The sequence below is a fragment of the Sminthopsis crassicaudata genome, chromosome 1 (genome assembly GCF_048593235.1).
Source record: "Sminthopsis crassicaudata isolate SCR6 chromosome 1, ASM4859323v1, whole genome shotgun sequence".
Taxonomy (NCBI): Eukaryota; Metazoa; Chordata; class Mammalia; order Dasyuromorphia; family Dasyuridae; genus Sminthopsis; species Sminthopsis crassicaudata.
Genome location: NC_133617.1, coordinates 368,517,115 through 368,538,481, shown reverse-complemented (window position 1 = coordinate 368,538,481; position 21,367 = coordinate 368,517,115). Strand labels below are relative to the sequence as shown.

The 21,367-nt window shown below is 36.7% G+C and overlaps 1 protein-coding gene across 5 annotated transcripts in view; it reads left to right on the top strand.

Moving 5' to 3' along the window:
• The first annotated feature begins 10,268 nt into the window (after positions 1-10,268).
• The window catches only part of HDHD2 (haloacid dehalogenase like hydrolase domain containing 2), a 38,520-nt gene continuing 27,421 nt past the window's right edge, over positions 10,269-21,367 (top strand). The window contains exon 1 of one of the 5 annotated variants that reach the window (XM_074279317.1): positions 10,269-10,393. The gene's annotated coding sequence lies outside the window, so the exon portion shown is untranslated. Of the gene's footprint in view, positions 10,498-12,604; positions 12,624-19,311; positions 19,508-21,367 lie in introns of those variants that run through there. The other 4 variants (XM_074279318.1, XM_074279319.1, XM_074279321.1 and 1 more) reach the window with 4 other exon arrangements.

Genomic DNA, 21,367 nt, shown 5'->3' with positions numbered 1-21,367 from the left:
GTGGCGAAGTGGATAGAGCACCAGCCTTGAATTCAGGAGGTCCCGAGTTCAAATTTGATCTCAGACACTTAACACTTCCTAGCTGTGTGACCCTGGGCAAGTCACTTAACCCCAGCCTGGGGGGGGGGGGGAATACAAGAGGAGAGGGTAACAATATTGTGGTTTTTTCCTTTTCTTTTGTTGAGGCAATTGAGGTTAAGTGACTTGCCTAGGGTCACACAGCTAGGAAGTATTAAATGTCTGAGGTCAAATTTGAACTCAGGTTCTCCTGACTTCAGGGCTGGTGCTCTATCCACTGTACCATCTAGCTGCCCCATCAGGTAACTTTCCATGACTGTGGCTAGGGAAAGAGTTATTAAAAGACAAAGAGGCATTCACAAAATGTAGGTAATTTCAGTATGATATGAAAAGCTTTTGCACAAAATCTGCATCTAGGATAAGAAGGGGAAACATAAGATACACACGTGTGTTGTATATATTATATACATACATATATACACACACACATTTATATATTTATATATATATATATATATCTTAAAAACTGAAGGCTATCATAATACATACATAAACATAACTAAGGGCTATCCCTGAATGGATGTGATCAAGAATCATTCCAACAATTCTTAATCAGTTCTCAGAGAACTGCAAAACTATTAAATATGAATATTTAATTAATAAAAATTAAATATGAAAGAGATCCAAATCAAAACTACCTAGATGTCTCACCTCATACCTAGCAAATTGGCAAAAATGACAAAAATGGAAATTCTTTATGTTGGAGGGATTGGCGAAAGACATTGCATTACTACACAGTTGGTAGGTCTGTTAATTGTCCAGCCATTCTAGAAAACAATTTGAAGGAATTCTGAGAAAATGACTAAAATGTGCATATATCCAAATGTCCTTTTATGCTTCATTATGCTTCAGGGCTTGAAAAATAGAAAAGTCTTATCTACACAAGCATATTCATAGCAAAATTATTTGTAATAGCTTAAATTAGGAAACAAGTAGTAGATAATAAATGCCCATTAACTGGGAAATCATTAAACAAATTGTACATGAATATTGTGAAACTCAAGCAATGCTTGCCCCAAGGAGTCCCTCTCACTCTGATTGAAGAACTCCTCTCTGATCCTCAACTATTTAAGAATGACACCCAGAAAATTCTCACCTTTTCCTATATGGCTACTTTCCTGGATCTTCTTTGGAAACTTCTTATTCTGCGAAATGAAATCAACTTAGATTAGAAATCAACATACCTCCTTGGATCATTTTCTACTTTGGCTCCAGGATTTTCATCATGCTTCCACCGGGCAACTGTTCTCCTTCCCTGCCCCTATCCAGTCTATTTTTTATTGTCTTCCTCCCTCCCCCCCCATTAGATTGTGAACACCTCAGAGGCAGGACCAATTTTATGCCTTTCTTTGTATCAGTGCTTAATGTATGAGCTGCATAACATTGATTGAATGTAACTTCATAGTAAGAAAATATGAATTCAGGAATCACAAGAAGGTTTATAGAAACCACTGTAAAAGTAAAGTAAACAGAACTCAAAAAATCAATATTCACAAATGTAAATAGAAAAACAGAAAAGAAACTGAATGCTATGTAATTATAATGACCAAGTTTCATGTCTTGTAGAAATCAGAAAATGCATTTCCCTTCCTTCTATGCAAATTGGCTAGTGGACACTGAGTGAGGAATGTGGCATATACTCTCAGACTTAGTTTGATATATTGGTTATGAGAGAGGAGAGTGAGGGATGAACTTGAAAATGGTTGTGATGCAAAAACAAAAGATAGCTTTTAAAAAAAAAGAAATCAGAACACCTCAAGATTTAGAACTGGAAGGGCCATCAGTTCTTTTCCAACCCTCTTACTTTAGATGAGGAAACTGAAGTTTTGAGAAGTTAAATGATCTGCCCAGTATCACATGGATGGTAAATAAAGTTACATTATTCAGAAGTTATTCTTTCTAAAAACTTACACAGAAAAGAAATTCAAACCAATCTTCAAAAAGAAAATGGTACAGAATGTCAAGAAGGGTAAGGAATCTAGACTCTTCTTCAGTTTAGAAAAGAACTAACTTGAGCATGTCAAAGTATATTGAATGTTACCATATAACCAATGGTGAAAATTGATATTCAAATCACAACAGCATAAAATTTACTTGTTTCCTAGGCAGCTTTAGCTCTTTATGTTTTTTCCTTTTGCTTTATACAAGAAGTTTGTAAAACATGAAAAATACTGAATGTTTCCTTGTTCAAGTAAAAAGGCCATTTCTCTTGGCCTGGGGCTTGCAATGATATGATTCAGTTTTTAAATTTCTTGATGGCTTTATTGTACTAACATACTAAATAATCAAATATGTTGTTACAAAGAGTTCATGTAAAATATACAGGATACCTGTATTTGTAGCAAATTTTAAAAACTTCCAAGTTTGAAGAAATGCCCTATTATATGTAATCAATTGTACAGAACATAAGAATGACAATCCTTGGTCTAGTATTATATATGTGTATACAAATACACCAATGTACACACACACACATCTACATAGGCTTTATCTTGCCTTTATGATGTTTTAGGAACAAGGGCTCTATGTCCTATAGGCTTGAATTCAGAATCAAAATCTACTTTAATCAGATAACTTTATTAGGTTGTAAGGCACTAATTGTTGAAATAGTTCATTTCCATGCCTGCCACTTAATCTAAATTATAACAGTGCTTGACAGGAGACCTGTAAGCTTTTACAAGTTGGCCCCAGTTTTCCCAGGATAATCCTGACTCAGGAACCATAGAATCTTATTTTAGTAGACAGTAACTTAAGTGCCTGTCCACATCTTTCCCTAATGATCCATTCAAAGGATTAACAATGTGTGGTCATCCTAGACTCCAAATGTCCACGAGCTGCTGAAACCTTCTACAGGCCTCTGAACCTGTGCTCTGTCTTTCTGGCTATTACAGACTTTGATTTACTCTTGTAAATGTTAGCCTAGTCTGGCTTTTTTTTTTTTTTCTTAAATATGAAATCACATAATGCTTTAAATGTTGAAATATATGCTCACGCAATTGGGTATCTAAAGGCAAGAGCCAAACCAGTTCTAATACACACACACACACACACACACACACACACAAAAATGTGTGTGTATGTATATGTATGTATATACGGTATGGCATTGTACCTAAGGTTTTTATTCAAACTGCATAAAAGAATAGAAGAATGTAGGCAGACATTTAAGTTACTATCTGCTAAAATATGGTTCTGTGGTTTCCGAATCAAAAATATCTTGGATAAATTGGGGCCAATATATAAGAGATTACAAGTCTTCTATGTATATGTCTCTACATATATATGTATCTGTGCATATATACACATATATATAGTTCTGTAATTTTAATTATTTATGTAAAATGAATGCATAGATGTATTTTAATAGCTTGTGTGTGTTTGTAATTTAATTTTCATAAATAATTTTCCTCATAACTATGAGGTAAATGGTACAAATATTACATCCATTTTATGAATAAATAAAAAGACCCAGAGAAGTTATTTATATTCACACCTAGTAAATATATTCACAGAAGTTATTATTTGTTCTTCATTCTTGAAGAGGACATCAGGAAGGTGATTCATAACATGCAGGTTATTTGGATTTGAATGAGGGAGGGCTGTGCAAGGTCCCCTGCCTCACTTCCCACTCCAGAGCTATCTGGGTCTAGTGGCCAGATACAGATCAAGATGACTGGAGATGACCCTGGATGAAATGATGAAGATGGAAGACTTTGATTTTTTTAAAAGCTAAGGTCTTCAATAGATCTCAGTTTGACTAAGGCCATACCCATTCAGCGATTAAGGATAGGTCTCCTCTTTCACCTAGTCCAAAAAACCTAAAATAAAACAAATTGGGGAGGGGAAGACTTCCTTCTTTCCCTCCTTTCTTCCTTCTGCCCATATAGGATATCATACCATTACCTACAGTTACCTACCTAAGCATTTTTTTTTCCTCTTTTGCACCTCTGAATCCTCCTAAGATATCTTGGGGTTTAGTGGCTAGATTTCTTAAGAACCATGTTTTTTGTTTTGTTTTGTTTTCTTAATAGCTTTTTATTGACAAAACATATGCATGGGTAATTTTTCAATATTGACCCTTGCAAACACATCTGTTCCAACTTTTCCCCTCCTTCCCTCCACTCCCCTAAATGGCAGGCAGTCCCATACATATTCAACATGTTAAAGTATATGTTAAATACAATATATGTGTACATATTTGTATAGTTCTCTTGTTGCACAAGAAAAATTGGATTTAGAAAGGTAAAAATAACCTGAGGAGAAAAACAAAAATGCAAGCAAACAACAGAAAGAGTGCAAATACTATGTTGTGGTCCACACTAATTCCCCAGTGTTCTTTCACTGGGTATAGCTGGTTCTGTTCATCACTGATTAATTGGAACTGAATTGGATCTTCTCATTGCCGAAGATAGCCACTTCCATCAGAATTGATCCTCATAAGGTATTGTTGTTGAAGTATATAATGATCTCCTGGTTCTTCTCATTTCACTCAGCATCAGTTCATGCAAGTCTCTCCAAGCCTCTCTGTATTCATCCTGCTGGTCATTTCTTACAGAACAATAATATTCCATAACATTCATATACCATAATTTACACAACCATTCTCCAATTGATGGACATCTATTCATCTTCCAGTTTCTAGCCACTACAAAAAGAACTTCCACAAACATTCATACATGTGGGTCCCTTTCCCTCCTTTAAGATCCCTTTGGGATATAAGCTCAGTAGTAGCACTGCTGGATCAAAGGGTATGCACAGTTTAATAACTTTTTGAGTATAGTTCCAAATTGCTCTCCAGAATGGTTGGATCTGTTCACAATTCCACCAAAGGCATAAGTGTTCCTAGTTTCTCCACATCCCCTCCAACATTCACCATCTTTTCCTGTCATCTTAGCCAATCTGACAGGTGTGTAAGTGATATCTCAGAATTGTCTTAATTTGCATTTCTCTGATAATGATTTGGAACACCTTTTCATGTGAGTAGAAATAGTTTAAATTTCATCATCTGAAAATTGTCTGTTCATATCTTTTGACTATTTATTAATTGGAGAATGGCTTGATTCAAGAACCTTGTCTTAAACCAAAATCTGATTCTCATTGACTACCAATAGGTACTAGGCCAAGCCCCATTTGGTCATTGTTTGAGTCCTGATTGACTCAGATTGAATGTAAATAACAATCATTTCTGTTTTGACTAGTAAATATAGGAGTTAGAATTTTAACCCAGGCCGTAAGAGAAATGGGCTAATGGAAGTTTTTAAAGCAATCTTCAAAAAGCAGATTGTATTTTCTCACTGATTTGTTATAATTTCAGGAATGTGTTCTAATTTTTTTTTTAACTGCCCCTATCCAGAGTAGTTATTTAGGTCTTTATAAAGTAGCAAATTGTTTAAAAAATTTAAAAAAAAAATTCTCCATATAATAGGACAGGAGTGATGATAGGCACTTTCCTAGGGTTTTCATTCAATAAAAATTAATTAAATTCCAAACTTGCAGAACAGCCTTGTTCTCTTTTTTTGCTTCTATTCCTAAATCTGACCTCCTTGTATCTTACTTTTTAACCATTGCTCTTCTGATTGCACTTCCTTCTTTCCGGTACCTACTTTGAATGTTTCACTTTTTAAACAGTGGATTTTTTGAGTGGCTGAGGTCATGACACTGCTAGTGGAAGAGTGGACTGGTTTGTCAGCCTTATTTTAATGGATAACTCAGTGTTGATTTTCAGCTGGATATCTAGGTCTTACACGAAAACTGAAAATAATATGAGTTTGGGTCCATTTGAGCCTCCTGAAGAACAATCTTAAAAAGAATTGAAACCTGCAGAATTAAGTTAAACATGATAATACTCAAAAGATGATTAGCTCAAGGTGAATTAAATAAACTTCTTTTCCCTGGATACTTCTACAAAGTAGAAAGATAAAGAGGAGAAAATTTCAGCAATAGCATGGTGGGCAAACTTGCTAAGGAGAGGATATTTACTATAAAGAAAAATAATTTAGTCTAGAATCAAGAATACTGGGGGGAGAAGGGAAAACCAAGAAGATGATCAAACTCCCTGTTCTCCAAATTTTGAAGGATCATCATATGAAAGATTCTTGCCCCAAAGCAAAATGAAGAGCAAAGAGTGGGAGTTACAGCAATTAAAGGAGTTTTGTACTTAATAAAAGGAAAAACTTATTGATAATTTTTTGAATAATTAATGCTGTCAAAAAATGGAATTGAAGTGCTTTAGGTGGTAGTTTTCCATCTAGTAGAGGCTGGATGACCATCATTCATTAATTTTTTTTTTTTTTTTAAGACAGGATTCCTGCTTAAGGACAGTTTGGACTTGATAATCCCTGAGAAGATCTTGTCCAGCTCTATGAGTCAATACCTTAACCACCTTTTAGCTCTCTAGTATTTAATATTATATCTACTATTATATATTGTTTCTCTCTTGCTTACTCTTGCCTCCACCACTTTGGGGCACTAGCTATACCACTTATACTATGACTATCTCAAATTTTTCCACTCTCTCTCATTCTTTTGATATCATTGTGATGAGGTTTGTATCCCCTCAATTCCTAGTGATGATGAGGTTAGTGGCAGTAAGAGAGTTGTTTAAAATCCCCTTTTAATCGGCCGCAGGTTTAAAGTGAAAGAATTCACTTATTCCCGAATTATTAATTGCAAAATGAAAGTTTGTTGATGGATAGAAACCATTTTGCTAAAAGACTAACTTCTATAGTGGCAGAGCTCTATTAGGGAAATGGAATCTTATGCTGAGAATGCTCAGCAGACAGTCTTAGCAAATTGCTTAGCCCTCTGCAAGGAATTGAGCTGAAGGAAGCTTATTATATCTTGGTGGGGGGCTGGGACAGCCTGAGCTAATCAGACCAGGATTTCTCAATTGAATGAGAATTTAGAATTTCAAAAAGATCAATGGGAGTTGATTTGCCCTTGAATAGTGTTGCTTCTCTTATCCTGGGAAGATGGGCCCTGTCTCTAGATTCCTGGGAGCCTGGGAGATTCTGATCTGTCAGATCAAAAAGGGGAGACAATTTAATTTTAAAGGGAACACAGTTTAGTGATAATCTTAAAGGGAACACAGCTTCAGTAAAAGGAACAGTTTCCCACCCCCTTCAAGTGCACCAAGTAGTTTATTGTTTTGTCTTCAGGTAAGCTGAATTTTAAAAGGTTTTGGGCTTCATGTTCTACATCTAAGATGTTTTGTTCCTCAGTGAACTGGTTAGAGAACCAAGAAGATACGATGATTTTTCTGAGGGATTTTACAGCTACTGATCCACATATCAGAACAAGAAAGGGTAGGAAAGCAGAGATCTGATTCCAAGTAGACAGGCATCAAGAGATGGGATGACACCATGAAACTTGAGTTCTCTTTCCAAAGGGATAGAAGACAAGGGAGTTGACTAATCTGAATCAAGGATTAAAATCTGGGAATGAGAATAAGCAAGTAGTATTGTTCTCTCCTTATAAGTTTAAAAGAAATAGATTTCTAAATCCAACACCTTGATACTGCAAACAGGGTATATACTGTGTTCAAAGTGTAAAGGTCACTATATTCATAATATGTATTCAAAAGTAACAAAAAACAAAATAAAAAGTTTGGGTAAGCTAATAAGAGACTAATAGGAGTATCTCAGGAGAGGAAGTTTTTGTCCCATTTCCTAAGACCTACTTGTTCTATCAAGAAAAAAAGTGAATGTCCCTTTGTGAGGATTTAGCAGAAATCAATGTTGATTTTTCACAAACATTCATAGTGAAAAGGGGGTTAAATTAAGATCGCTCACTACAAAAATTTAAGTAAGGACACCAGAAATTTAAGTAATTCAAGAACAAGGAATTAGATTTCTTCATTTGCTGGCAAATGTTTCTACAGATGAACAATTTTGTAGTAACCCTGCATCCAAACTAGGGAAGAAGAAAAGAAAATCCTTGCAGAAAACTTGTGTCAGAGCTTTGTTTGAGGCTATTTTTTACAGTTGACTGGAGACAGGAATACCCTGGAAACAGTATACCCAAACTGGTTTTAGATTGGAGTATTGCTATCACGATTAGTATGGCAGCTCCAAAGATGTCTCCCCAAGTTTCCCTTTTTTGTATAGGACAATTCTATCTCTGATGAGTATTAGAGATGCATTCTTTCCTTTTCAGGGATTCCAAGAAAGTGAATTGTGGAACACAAGATGTTATCTGACTCTTCTGCTTCTGGATCTAGGCCTTGGAATTTTGAGCAAAGTAATTGGTTAAGTGAGATGAGACTGGAATGTTTTCTGATTTACCTGAGGTTAGCTAACAAGCAAGATGTGGAGGAATCTAAAGTATGATACTTAAAAGCTGTGTTGTCTAGTTCATATGGTCATTTTTTTCTGTGAATTTATTGGGAAAATGAGAGACCTTCTTTTGGTCATAGAGGTGACCGAAAAAAGCAAGGGACAATTAATACTTACAGGATACATGATGATTACCTGAAAAATAAACAAATTATTTTAAGTCAGCAAAGGTTTCATAAAGATACCTATGATTCAAAAGAAGAAGAATCTAAAATACAAAGATTCTAACAAAACTTACTTATTACTGTAGCTATGTACAAATGTATATATGCATGTATGTATTTCATGGCAAGCAATATGGATTTATTTACATTCCTAAAAAGAGAATAGCTTTTGTATTTAGCGTTCAATTTCTTTCATTTCAAATTCTGAGAACTTAAAATCCTAAAAAGTAAAACCATTATCTATCTATCTATCTATCTATAATTAGAAAGTGCAAAGAACTCCCTCTGACATATTGTATCAGTGAGTTTTATTGGCTCTGCCACACGGAGGAAGGTGAAACGATAATGGGGTGAAGCATTTCTGTGGAAGGTGCCAGCATGCTCTCAGTTTGAAACCTTGGAGTCATACTTGACTCCACCCTCCCTCACATACTACATCTGCCTAGCTGTCAAGTGTGGCCCATGTTACCTCTACGTCTTTTGCATGTATCCCTCCCTCCTCTCCATTCACAAACTCATCACCCCAATTTGGCCATCCTTCACATCGGCACAGCCGTCATTCACTTGCTCATGGCCCATAATAAAAGATAATAGATAACATTTATATAGCGCTTTAAGTTTGCAAAGTGCCTTGCGTATATTAATTCATTTGACGTTCACAAGTTGGTATTATCATCATTAACTTGCCTACCGGAAACCGGCTCTTTAGTGTTTGTGGCCAAATTTTAATTCAGATCTTGGCTCTCAATCTGGCACTCTGTCCCCTGGATGTCCTCTCTCTTTTCCCAAAACATCTATTTCAAACCTTTTACTTTCTTTCTCAAACCCAATGTCTCCTCCGGGCCCCCGCTCAGTTAGGACAGATGACGTAAGGCTCCATCTTCACTGAGAAGATCGAGAATGTCTGATGGGAGTTTTCTCCATTTCTCGACACTTTTTTTTTTTTTTAAACAAATTCACTGATTCTTAACTATTTTTTAATATCGTTTCTCACCAAGGCTGTTCTTTGTCCTTCATTTTCAAAGAGGACCAATGACGTCACAGATGAGGTCTTCTTGACAAAGTAGTCAGTCTCACTGTCTCTTCCCAACTCCTTTAAGTCAGTGAGTGGCAAGACTAGAGTGGACACCGGGCCGTGGCGCAGCCCGCAGTGGCTGCCGGGATACATCATGTGTCCCTTTCCCTGAAAGTCTTCCCATGTTCGAGGGAGACTTAGCCCTAACTCACCCACAGAGCAGGACTATCCATTACCCTCCACCTGGCTCCGTCTGCCGAGAGGGTTTTGCAGGAGTGTTTACCTCAGGGGAGGGGGGAGACAGGCGGAGCCCGGGATGAGCAGTCCTAAGAAGGCTGAGGCAAGCCTCACAGAAGAGTCAGGCCTCCTGAGCGCCCCATACACTACCTCTTTATATTAGAAAGGGATTCTCTTCTCCGTCCCCCTTCCTCCTCCCCCCAATGATTTCCTACTTATCCCGTAGGGAGCAGGTTTGTATTGCGTGCACCTGTCTCCCTCATGGATGGTAAGCACCTTGCAGACAGAGAGGGCCTTATCTCTTGTTGTTCCTAGAACCAGGTGTAGTGCTAGGCCCAGTGCCGGTGCTTAATAATGTTAACTGATTGGTCTTAATGAATTAGTGAGTTAAGTTATAAAAAGACGAACTACACCGGCAAAACTTCTAAGTTTAAAGCGTCGCGGGACAAAGAAGGCGGGACTTCTCCGGGAGAAAGGCGGAACTTCCTCTGCGGCCCCGGCGTTTCCGGGGCTGCGCAGAAGGTGCTTTGAGGGCTGCCGCTCTCGCTCTGTCCATTTGCTCCAAGGTTAGCGTCTTGCCTGTTCTACTTGGGCCGCATCAGGACTGATGAAACTGCAGAAGCGCTGGCGGTTGGCTTAGGGTTCGACTTGTTGCTCTGTTTCTGTAGGGGTGTGTTTCCCGGAGCTTTCTTTTCCCGACTTGAGACTAGTAGCAGCACCTCTTCCCCTCCCGCCCCCCCATCTCGTGAATGGGCGGGTCCACCGGTCTCTCTTCCAGGGCGGCACGGGCGGTACCATCTTCGCGGGGAGGGGGGAGCTATGGTGCGGCTCGAACCCTAGGTTTAGAGTCCTAGGAAAGACCTACGTCCTGCGCGGGGATAGTGGGGGTCGACGCTCTCTTGGTTCGGGACTGAACGCGGGCCGCGCAACCTCTCTGAACCCAAGCCTTTTTCTCTGTAAAATAAGTAGCTATCACTTCCAGTAGTAGCTCATTCCCGGGCCTTTGCAAATGGGATTCTCTGTCACCGAGGTCCCGGGTTCAAATCCCGCCACTGACCTTTGTACAAGTTGCTTCCATTCAATTTCCTTTTATGAAACAGAGCGTTGCACTGGATGACCTCCAAGGTCTTTTCCACCTCGTAAATCCTTGCTGAGAGGGTGAGATAGGACTGACTGCTGCTTCCCCTCCCAGGGAGGGTGGGAACCAGACTAGCACTCCTTGAAGCTGGGCCTGGCGCTTGTGGGGGCCTTTGTGTGTTTAGAAACCAGCCCAGCTGCTGGAGCTAGTACTGGAGGGGACTTTTGGGGTTACCCCTAGAAAGGACCCTCCGTCTATTCAGCATTTCCATGGAAATTGACTTAGGTTGCTTTAAGAGCAGGGATTTGGATCCAGAATCTAATGCATTCTCCATTTGCGGCTATTATTTTTTCTAAATGGTGGAGCTGAAGGTGATCCTGGCTCTCCTCTACTTCAGTCATTTTATTGGAAGAGGAAGCAAGAGTAAGAACCCAAACTCGAATTTTAATCCTCTTCCTCTGACTCAGAATTCAGTGTAATCTGGACCAGAATGCTTATATCAGTCAGGGGAGCTTATTTTGTCAGAATGGTCTTTGATTTAAAATCAAAGCTGAAAATGGGAGAGTCTGCTGTTTCTCTAATTTAATCCATTAAATTTTAATTAATAGGATTAACTATTATTTATTAATTATTTTATTTTAATAAAAATATTCAATTACTGAATATTTGTGCATTGCAGATGCTCAGATGTTAATTTTGATTTGGCTGATTAGTGTTCTGCAGAGACAAAAAGGAGGCCAAAGAGACCTGTTGAGAGAAATTGGGTTACCTTGGAAAGAGTTCCTTGGGGTTCTAACAATCAGTGTGTGGACAGATCTCTTAATTTTATTTATTTATTTTTTTTTTTTGTGGGAGTGAGGGTGGGCCAATCAGGATTGAGCCCAGGGTCACAGGGCTAGTAAGTGCCTCAGATGGGATTCGAACCTCAGAGCTGGGGTTCTGTCTACTGTGCCACCGAGCTGCCCCTCAGCCCTATTTAACAAAGGCCTTAATTATTTGTTTTATCTACCTTGATTTTTGTAATCCATTTTTTGCTATCTGTTTTTACTATTACTCCTTGACAGTTCAAGGTATGGAATCTAGAAGAGGAGAGAATTCATTTTTCTTTTGCTTAAGTAATAGATTTACAATATGTGTAAGTTACAACCAGGGCCTGTGTGAGACAGATAACCAATGAGATGCTAAGTTGTGTGCTTGAAGAAGCAAGATGCAGGGTGACATAAGTAGTTGGGGTTTTGCTCGTGATGCTCCAAGTAGTCAGTTCTGTGTAACACTGAGTACAGTTCTGAGTTTGAAAAATGCGACTGAGTGTAATAGGAGGTTTTTTGTAGTGTTTGGCAACCTGCAAACAATAAAGTGTGATGAACTGTATGGAATTACTTAATAACAATTGAAATTGATATTAGTAGTTGTGATTAGATATACTCCTTACGATTCCTATTCTGTCATTGTGTGGGTTTTTTTAATTTATTTTATAATTATAATAATTTTTTGACAGTACATATGCATGGGTAATTTTTTTTTTAACAGCATTATCCCTTGTACTAATTTCTTTTCCAAATTTTCCCCTCCCTTCCTTGCTCCCTCCCCTAGATGACAGGCAGTCCCATACATGTTAAATGCGTTACAGTATATCCTAGATACAACATGTGTGTAAAACCAAGTTTCTTGTTTCACAGGAAGAATTGGATTCAGATACCTTGGTGTTTTAAAGATAGGTATGCTAGCTAGTAGTGTGCCTTGACATAGGACTGTATGAAGTAACCCTCTTTTTATTTTCATTGATTCTTCAGTTTGTTTGATTTTAATCATTTTCATTGTTAATATCTTTTTTAAAATTTATTTGACCCTCAGAAAAAATTTTAATTTTTAGAATTCATTTTTCTTTCATTAGAGATTTAACTATTAGGAGGAATATGGAAAAGTCTACTTTAATTTTGTTTTCTGATCTTTTGCCTACCTGTGGTGAAATGATATTTACTGTTGACCAGTAACTTATACCCTGAATAGTTGGCTACAATGAACTGAAAATTAATTTTATTTGGAAAGGCAAAATAAGTATATTGATGTATCTAATGAAGATATAATTTTAAGTAGCCTTATCTTTTATGGGATAGTTATTCAATTTAGCCCCAAAGGTAAAATATGAATATTTTTGTAGACCATTTAAGCATCTTAACATGATGGAACATTTAAATGCAATTTCTAGAAGCAGCCTTAGTCCTTGGAGCCTGGTAACTGTTCTCTTTTTGAAAAGTAATGGCTGAGTATTCTAGCCATTAATGACTCTTGTTCTTTCTCAGGATAATGTTAAACATGTATACTAAATGACTGCTTGAAAGTTAGATTTTAGAGAGGATTCTTGTTCAGGTGTGATGGATTGGACCAGAACCTCTGCAGTTCCTTCTAATTCCGAGATTCTGTGAATGATTCTGTAGTAAATGTTTCTGTAAGAAGCAAAATATCTTATCAAGAACTCCACTGATTAACTATGAATGCTGGAAAATTTATTTTACATTCTTGCAAAAATAGGTGTACCCCAATTCCCTAGAGGAGGTATGGAGGCCAGATCAGGTCTTTTTATGTTAGTCAGTTCTACTCCTAACCTAATGGTCAAGATCCTTCTAGGTTACAGTTCTTTCATATACGGTAATAATATATTCAATTCTAAGCAAAATATGACCAGAGCAGTTCTTCATTTGGTTCTTTAACCTCTGCTGTCTTTCACTTCTCCACTTTCCCAGTCCTTCCTTGTCCAAGAGGCAACTTCTACTTTACTCTTCTTAATTGCCACTCTAGCACATTCCCTGGGGGTATTTACTATTTGTCTAGGACACCAGTAGAAGCAAAATAGATAACATTTATAATTTCAAAAGCGGGGAAAGTGGCAGAGTTAAATCTGTATTATTTAGAAATCTTGATATCTAGAACTCCTAATTAACCAGATTGTTTTCCTGTACTTTTAGGTAAAAGAAGTTAAATGATGAGAAAACAAGCTAAACTGGAAATTTTAAAAATATAACTTTCTGAAGATATCTTGAGATCATTGGCAATTCCTATCAATTTTCTATATTTCTTTACAAAGTTACTGAAGTAATTTAGAGACTAAATTGTGTGTATAATAATATATATGTGTGTGTGTATACAATTTAGTCTCTAAATTTATACACACAATTTAGACAATTTTATATATATATTATACACACACATATATACACACAATATATATACAATACATATGCAAATATATGTAGAAATATAATCTCCAAATTTACATTTTAATGCAAGTGGCACCCACTTCAAAGTAATCAATGTGGGTCTTGTACATTTTTTTTATTTATGCTGTCATTCACTTTTCAAACCATTTTTAGAATTCATTTAAATTTGTTTTCAGATGTAAGGCACATCCTTTTGTATATCTTCAGTGATAAGCTGATTTGATTTAGAAAACCAAAATTCACTTGTAATGAATCATTGTGAATGAGATGGGGAATCAAGCTAGACAGTATCATTTTTTTGATAAAAGTTAGATAATGTGACAAATGGGCGGGCATTTGATTTCCACAGTTATGAAAATTAAATTGGTGGAATGAAACTTCAATTAGAAAATTGAAGCCCACAAGGACATCAAAGAATAATCAGGGATGGAGATTTTAGATTTGAACAACAGCCCTCTGGACTTTGCTCTTCCCCTCATTGGGCAGTTGTTGTCCTTTGTTCTCGAAGAAGACCAAAATGACATCACAATGTTAGAAGCAAGTTACAATGTGTCTGGCTGTGGCTGATCAGACCAATAAAAGCCTGGAATGCTCTGCCACAAACTGGACACAAATTGTCCATATGAATATTTGGAATAGCTTCTCTAATTTTGCACATCTTGCATTTCTTTTGGGCTAATTCAGTTCTGTTTTGCTCATAAAACAACATTTTCTCTGGTGAAGGCAAGTCATGCTGGGTGTAGGGTGTGTTCAGGAAATATTAATACCTCTGGTGTGTAGGCTACCGAGCCCTTTACAAGGCTGCTTTCCACTTTTAGTGTCCACCTAATCCACCTGACTCACCTGTGGCTACAAGAAGCTATATAGCATGCACAGTGGCCACACCCTGGCAGACCATTTCAGCAGACAGACTAAACCAGGTTGAGGATAACCAAAGTCTTCCCCCCAAAGAATGTAAGAATGTAAACTCCTTGGGACAGGGACTGGCTGTGTACTGAGGAGAATTTTCCTTCTTGGGCAAGGAAGGATTGGGAGCGTGGAGACATGACCAACTGCAGAAGCTCGAAGAACTGCTCAAGTCACATTTTGCTTAAAGTAGGGTGTATTACATACTTTATAAAGGAGAATAGTAATCCGCAAAGGATCCTGACTTGTCAGAATCCTGAAGGAAGAAGTAGAGCCTAACTAAACCTCATAAAAAAGCTTGGCATGGCCTTAGGTGTGTTCCCATAAATCTTAGCGGCATTCATCAGTGAATCAGTGGAGTTCTTGGTAAGATACTTTGTTTCTTACAATCTTACATGATTGATTATTTTATGACCCAAAGGCATGGGAAAATGTTAAATCATGAAAGAAGAATTAAATTATGATTATCACAGGATTATATAATATTATCACAAGATTATATAATTATAATCCAATCACCTAATTTTAATGATAAGGAAATTGAGACCCATTAGGTATAATTTTCTAGTATCCTTGGTCATGCTAAATCTTGCTTTTCTGATTCAACTCTTAAATCTCTTTCCACTGCTTGCTTTAGTAAGACATTAAAAAAATCTGTTCATTTCAAGCTGATAGCTGCACTGTTGAAAATCAAAAGGAAATTCTGTGTAATTTTTATTTAAACAAAATACCTTTTCCAGTGGTCCTGGCTAATAGAACTTATATTGTAGTTGAGGAATTTCAATCACAGTTACTTCATTTTTTAAAACACTTAGCCATCTTTTAGAATGAAAAAGTAGTTCCTTGTGTGTGTACATTAAAATATTTCATTAAATTTTTATTCCTTTTGATATCTATATTCATACAGTATTAATAGCATAATACTTTTCCTTGATGTGATTGGTACATTACAAGTTATTGTGTCAAAAATCCATTTAATAATATTTGTGGGACAGCTCCAGATACATATTTTGTGATGAAACCAAATTTGGTCTTGCATCATGATAAATGCATTATCCACTTAGAAAAAGTCATTGTTATATGATTCAGACACTGAATTTCTTTTATTTCATTTGTTTATCTGATGCCCTCATTGTCTATATGAGATGATAACAATCACATTTGGACATCATTTTAAAAGTGTTTATAAGTGTCGAAATTCCATGATCAGAAGGTCTGAAATAATTTTTATTTGATCATAACCTTGCATTTTCATCTCTCACCTTAACTCTTCCTCAGTGCAGAGACTAGGCTAACTATGGGAGAGATGAAGAAAGGTAAAAGACAGCCCATGCCCTTGAGAAGTTCACAAGCTAATGGGAGAGACAATCTATAAACAACCATGCACAAACAAATTCTATCCAGGATAAATTGGAATTAATCAACTGAGAGAAGATACTAGAATTGAGGAGGATTGGGAATGGCTTCTTGTAGCATTTGAGATTTTAGCTGGGACTTAAAGGAAACCAGAAGCAAACATGAGAAGGGAGAGTTCTCCACCTTTGGGAAGCAGCCAATAGATATTCCTGCAATCCAGAGAAGAAGTTTTTTTGTTTGAGGAACAGCAAGGAAGTGAATGTCACTAGATCTCAACTATGTGGAGGCAGGTGGGGAAAATGAAAGACTGGAAAGGTGAGGGGACTTTGAACTACAGAATTAATTGATTTTGAAGATTATAAGGAATCACCAGAATTTGAGTGGGGGAGTAATCTGATCACACTCGCACTCCACAAAGATCCTTTGATGGCTGAGTGAAGGATGGACTGGAGTGGAGAGAGACTTGACTCAGTGGAGTCCCCCACCCCCAACAGGCTATTGCAGTAGTCCAGACCTGAGGGCCTGCATCAGGGTGGGTGCAGGATCAGGGGAGAGAATGAGAGGTGGGAAGGAGTATCACAAAGGGAAAATCACAAGGCTTTAGCTAGATGTCAGACATGGGAAGCCTCCAGGCCATAAAGCACCTCAGTATTTTCTCAAGCCATCATACATGCTTTTACTTTTTCCCCTTCTCAATAGTTACCCTGTAGTCACCACCTAGCCCTTTACTCTCAGATCCATTACCTCCTTTTTTTTTTTTTTTTTTTTTTTTTTTTGCCACATATTTCTTGCTAGACCCTTTCTGGATTACTCCCACCATTGGAGTTATCTAATCTTGGGGCCCTCATTACAGCAAGATATCTTTTCATGTCTTTGTTCTTGATTTTTTTTTTTATCCTTTACAGAAGCTATTTTAGACAAACTCATTTTCCCTCTAGCCTCCCATATCATCCCTTTCAGATGAAGAACTTACATCAAACTTTACCAAAAAGATAAAAGCCATTCCCATGAGTTCCCTGTTGAGTCATTCCCTATGTGTCAGTACTTGGCAGCCTGACATCACTTGATTAATACTGCTCTCTCCAAAGTTGTCAGTGATCTCTTAATTATCAGACCTTATTCTTATCCTTCACCTTTTTGCTGCATTTTACACTGCAGACTAATATTTGTGGGACCACTCATCTTCTGAATATTCTTTTTTTTTTTTGGGATCGTCATAATACTCCTCTCCTAGTTCTCCTAGCTACCTGATTATCTCTGTGTCTTTTCTTTCATTTTATCTCCTATCTCCTGGGTATACCTTAATGTGAGAATACACAAAGGCTCTCTCCTTTTCTGTTCTCTCTGAGTATGCCCTCCTACAGGTTTAATTATTATTTCTTTACATATGATTCACTGATCTGTACATTCCTTTTATTCTCTCATGAATTCCAGTCCATTGTCACCATCAGCCTGCTGGACACTCAAACTAGATGACTGGTAGATATCTCTAACTTTACAGTATAAAACAAAACTTTATTTTTCCTGAAACCCACTCCTCTTCTGAATTTCTTGAACCCCTCTTCTATTTCTGTCAAGGCAGAGGACCCATCATCCTTCTAGTCACCCAGGTTTAGAACTTCTGATTCATCTTCAGCTTGCCACATATCTAGTCATTTACCAGATACTCCACTCTGCTGCTATATCTCTCTAAAATACCTCTTTTCTTCTCATCTGGCCTCCACCTAGTTCAGGCCTTCATCACAAATGTCTGGACTATTGTAGTAGGTTCCTACTTGGTCTCCTTGTCACAGATTTCTCCCCATCCATCCTCTACATTGCTGTCAAAAGTGTTTGTCCTAAAAGGTCTAACCATATCACTCAAAAAATTCCAGTGATTGGCTATTGTCTGTTTGGCCTTTAAAAATCTTTCACGACTTGGTTTCAATCTGCCGTTCTGTGTTTATTTTATATTACGTCCCTTCTGATACTTTTAAGGTCCAAGACCCATTTTAGGTTTGGTTGTTTTTTTTTTTAATTCAATGTCACATTTGATACAGTATTCCATGCTTTTGCACTGATTTCCCCCATGCCTTGAATATATTCTTTTAAATCTATGGTTTCCTAAAGACCCATATGCCATTTTTCTGTGAAACTTTTCCTGATTCTCCCAACTGCTGTAAAAATTTCCCCCCAAAAGTTATCTTGTATTTATTTTCTATACACTCAAATGGATACATGTTCCCACCCCCATCCCAGTGGAATGTAAACCTCTTCAGGACAAAGACAGTTCCCAGAGCCTGGAATGTAGTAGGCATTTCTTGGATTTTTGTGATTAGATCGGTTTCCATTTCCAATCCGTAATATGGAAGAATCAGTTTTAATATTATTTCACTTATTCATTATCATCATTTATATATTAGTACGCAGTTCTGACCAATTGCTAGCTGCCTGCCACTATTAACCCTTTCTCTCACCCTGCCTTCAACATCAAGTTGTGATGAATAGAAAGTTTGGCAAGGAAATGGCTTCCTTAGTATTTATGGTTCCTCTACAGGGGATCCTGGAAGTTTGTACCAGTAACTTGTAAATGAAAAATATTTATGTGAAAGAAAATAATTGGGTAAATCTAATTTTTTTTTTGGTCTTAATACCTCTCATGACTCAGTCTCTTTTTAAAATTTTGGGGCTTTTAAAAATAGTAATATCTTTTTTATTTTTCAAAATACATGCAAAGAGTTTTCAACATCCACCCCTGCAAAAACTTGTGTTCTATATTTTTCTCTCTCCCTCCTCTAGACAGTAAGCAATCTAATATGAGTCAAACATGTACAATTTTTCTAAACATTTTTACATTTATCATACTGCACAAGAAAAACTAGATCAAAGAAGGAAATCAATGAGAGAAAAAAAAAGCAAGCAAACATCAAAAGGTGGAAGTACTATGTTGTGATCCACATTCAATCCCTACAGTCTTCTTTCTGGAAACAGATGGCTCTTTCCATCACAGATCTATTGGAATTGACTTGAATCGCTTCATTGTTGAAAAGAGCATGTCCATCACAATTGATCACTGGATAATCTTGCTGTTGCCACATACAATGTTCTCCTGGTTCTGCTCATTTCACTTAACATCAGTTCATGTAAGTCTCTCCAGGCCTCTCCGAAATCATACTGCTGATCCTTTCTGATAAAACAATAATATTCCACAACATTCACATATCATGACTTGTTCAGCCAATTCTCCAACTGATGGGCATCCACTCAGTTTCCAGTTTCTTGCCACTACAAAAGTGGCACAAACATTATCACACCTGTGAGTCCTTTTCCCTTTTTTATGATCTCTTTGTGATACAGGTCCAGTGGGGACACTGCTGGATCAAAGGGTGTGTACAATTTGATAGTCCTTTGGGCATAGTTCCAATTTAATCTATTTTGAAAGATAGATTCTTCCATTGGAGTGGAGTTTGATGGAGTTATGAATTTCTCCTGTGGATGGTTCATAAATATGCTAAGTACAGAACAAGAACTAAATCTTAGTGGTTAAAATTGAGTTTTATAAACATAATTTATTTTTTATCATGGATACTCCTGTAATCAATTGAAAGTTTTGTCATGATAAAAGTAAACATTTATTGTCTTTTTTCTTTTCCCTACCATAATGCAGATGGCAATTACAATATATCAATATTCACAGAATTACATAATTTTTAGAGCTAGAAGAGATCTTAGTAACAACCTAGTCCAACCCACATATGTTATAAATAGGAAAACTGAGGTTCAGGGCCAGTGATTTGTTAAAGATACTCATCCAATTAGTATAAAAGCTGGGAGGGAAGGGGTTGTTTTTGCGGGCTGTAATTTAAACTTAAATCTTCATACTCTTCGTTCAGCTGTTCTAGTTTCTTTGACTCATCATAATTTTAAAACCAAGATTCTAGTTGTATCTCTGTCAAATGTCTGTGTTATTGTGTCAGAACTGTGCCATCATAACATTATAACGTGCCATTTAGATGGAGGGATACAGTAGGATTTAAACAATAATAATATAAGTCTTGTTACTTGATAAGATGTTTTGTAAAAATTTTGCAAGTAGTAATCTAGGTTTTTGATTTGGTAGATTTTGAAAGACCCTAGATAGATGCTATGTTTTTCTGTCTCATATTCTTCCTCCAAAATGTCTTATTATGAGAATTCTCTCGCCATATTAATGAAGTTTCTGAAAATAAGGAAGAAAAACAATATCTAGGTTTTACAAATTTAATTCTGTATCCACCTGTTAATTTAGAGCAGAGGTTTGACCTTGGTTGCTCTAGCATCAAATTTATCTCTTCATATTATACTCTATAAAGAAAGATTTAGATGGCCCATAAAATCATCTGCCCAGTTTATATCCTCTCCTTGAAGCAAAAGAGGGTGATTGGTCTGAATAAAAGAGAAGTGTCTTAATCTGCAGAGTCTATAAAAAAGAAGGGGCATGGGGAAAATAACATTGGTAAATTAAGGAAAATATTATATAATTTTTGCCATATTTATAACCTACTTTTTGCCTTTAGTGACCCAAATATGTCAGAAAGTGGTAAATGTGCATATGGGATTTCCGGATATGATCTAAAAAGCATTCATTTTTATTATGATTTAGTAAATATAATAGGAATTTGATAAACCCTTAGTACTTTCCCTTTGCTCTTTGATCTGCTGTTTCCTACATTTAACATATGGTTGCATATTAATCTCTGAAAGATAATTTAAATATCTTGATATACTTTGACTTATATTTTTGCATGCTGTCTTTTATTTTTAAACCTTGTAGGAAAAATAGCATTAGGAAGAAGTTTTTTACTATTTGTGTTGAATTCATGCTTTTCAAAAACTTGTTTTTTCCATAAAAGTGATCTTACCACTGAACAATATCTTTCTCTTTGTGAATATTATTTGCATACTTATCAGTTTTTATTTTCCATTGTCTTCTAAATAGTATTTTTAATTTCATTTTCTTCCTC